Consider the following 2,500-nt stretch of genomic DNA (forward strand, 5'->3'; position numbering starts at 1 on the left):
GTTGGATTCGGAGCCGCTAAATACAGGAATTGCACCGATCTATTGAAGTTCCCGTCATTCACTTGTACAGATATTACAAATTTGAGCCCGCGAGAATGAGAGCCCCAACACCAAACCAATGTTTTTAACCCAGACCGCTGGTCGGTGCAATTCCAGAATTTAGCTGAAGGTGATTCGGCCGCCACTTTCAAATTTGGCGTGTTCACTGGGGAGATATGGGGCCCGTTTCTCGAAAGTCCCGAAACTTTACGGGCCGTTTTCGTGTGTCACAATTCCATTTGTATCTTAAGAACGGAGAGGATTTAAGTCGTCAAACTTCACAGGCCTTTTTCTTTTGGTTACCTTAAAAACACGTTAAAAGATCGGCTTTCCAAAACAAGCGGTTGACAATTTCACAAATGACTTTTCGGGCCCGAAAAGTTTTCGGGACTTTCGAGAAACGGGCCCCAGCTGGTCTCAGTTTCCTTGAAAATCTCGTCTTTGTAGCTTTTGTTACGCCTACATGAAGGGCATTTCACTTCAGGCCCTTTGAAGCCATGCGATTTTGTTTCGGTCGCGGAGCGGCTTTATTTACGTTTTTCATCCAAAAAATAACACTAAATACATCGGTAGAGATAAAAAGGATTTTGGTCCATGGGATGGAATTTCAAGCCTTGAAATCGCTGAAAAGGTAAGATTATTTTCTTAGCTTTGCCTTTTGTTACCCCTCAAACTATTCGCTTGTTTGCGCTCCAAATCTTACATACTTGCCTTGACTATATGCCCAGCAAATTATCTTATCCTTTGGGATGAAATCGGTAATTTGGGTGGTTTTTGGCCAACAGAGGTTATTTTGTTGGCACTGTGATGTCTCGTTGGAGTAGTAACGGGTCGGAAATTGACACTTACATCAAATTACATCATCATATTACATATTATCGCTAATCGGATTGCTGAAAAAATTAAATCCGAACATAATAGGATTCGTGCCTGATCAGTTTGCCGTCAAATGTATGTCCAAGAAAGCAGATAGATTGAGAAAGATTTTTATTTTGTATCCACAAATTCGTAATCAACGTTAAAATGACCAAATTCGTGAGGACAACTGATTTCTGTGTTATTTTATTTTTCAATTTTCTTCCTTTGTATTTTCCTTTGACAAAATGTTTTAGGAAAGCTTATCTTAGCTTTAAAATGATGTATTTCTTTCTCCCTAACTTTAAAAACTTAAAAAAACCATTTTTTTTTTGGTGTGGCTGATTTCGAGTAGCTTTGTAGTTGGGAAAAGAGTTAAATTAATAATTCTGTCTTTCATTGAATAACCTACACCAGCAAGTTATTTGTTGTCCTGCATTGTTCTCTGGCTGACACTACAATGTACTTTAGGCCACGATTGGAAAGACACAAATCATTTGTAGAAACCAGGTGGTCGATAATGGAATAATTTGAAATCACAATTATTAACATCACGGCAGTTCTAAAACACAGGTTAGGTCACTGTTTTACCAATTCTGAAACAACTCCTTCCAAATGCTAATCTTAGGCTCAAATACAATTACAGTAAGACTGGTTAGTCTTTGTAAGGGGTTAGGGTTGTTTCAGTATTGGTCAAAACAACTTGTGAGCTGACTTGTGAACCATTCACACCAGCCTAGAATTGCATTGGCTTATTCAAGTTTGAACTTCAAAATAATTTGGGCATGCAACTACATGTACCAAAGTTAAACTGTCTGGTGACTTTTACAAGGAGTAGGAGTGGGAGTCTAGTCATGAATCTATTATTTTCAAAGATATTTTGAGGAAATCCTCCCTGGAACCTACCATGAAAATGGACAAAAGGAATGTTACAGTGAAGGCTCACCCAGTTGTTGGAGGAAAATCTGGTAACAAAGGCAAACACTCTACAACAAGGATTTCCCACTCCTAAGCTTTATTTCACACAATATTTTCCATACCAAAATGAGGTATTAATATTATTTTTCATGCACAATTAAAAAAGTAGCAACGGACAGCTCAGATGAACTGCGATAAATAAATTCACTTGAGATGCAAGCACAAAGAAAAACACTATAATTATGCAGGCAGCGATAAAAAAGAAAGGATATTTACAGTTTTTTGGGCACACCTTGCACTTTTCATGTACGCTTGAAGGTGTAAGCTTTTTCCTGCACCATTTGCAAACTGACAGAGAATTAAGCATAACCACGTAATTTGCTTGTGTTGCTTGATCACTTGTGTGAATGGGCCTTGTCACTAATATTGGCTTTTGGTATAAGGACTTTGGAGTACACACTGTTCCCCCATTGGACCAAGGTTCCCAAAAGCATAACCACTTTTACAGTGTGTATGAGGTGTTTTTTCCCTTTGTTTACATGAAACTTCACATCATGTCAAAAAATTATTATACAAGACAAAATAATGAGCGTTCGAATCACCTCTTCAAAGCTACAAGTCAAAGTAAATTTTGCTTGTATTTAAAAAGTGCTCATACAAAAATTGCTCTTAGAGAAAAAAAAAATTT

General features: G+C 37.6%; 2 protein-coding genes across 4 annotated transcripts in view; one reads left to right on the forward strand and one right to left on the reverse strand.

The window, feature by feature from the left end:
• Window positions 1-2,500, reverse strand: part of LOC137998146 (polycystin-1-like protein 2) — a 34,479-nt gene that overhangs the window by 21,495 nt on the left and 10,484 nt on the right. The window lies entirely within an intron of this gene.
• Window positions 519-2,500, forward strand: part of LOC137998163 (uncharacterized) — a 17,498-nt gene continuing 15,516 nt past the window's right edge. For 2 of the 3 annotated variants that reach the window (XR_011122743.1, XM_068844592.1), the window contains exon 1: window positions 519-670. The gene's annotated coding sequence lies outside the window, so the exon portion shown is untranslated. Of the gene's footprint in view, window positions 671-1,769; window positions 1,944-2,500 lie in introns of all 3 variants that reach the window. The other variant, XR_011122749.1, reaches the window with a different exon arrangement.

This window comes from Montipora foliosa, chromosome 1 (genome assembly GCF_036669935.1).
Source record: "Montipora foliosa isolate CH-2021 chromosome 1, ASM3666993v2, whole genome shotgun sequence".
Classification (NCBI taxonomy): Eukaryota; Metazoa; Cnidaria; class Anthozoa; order Scleractinia; family Acroporidae; genus Montipora; species Montipora foliosa.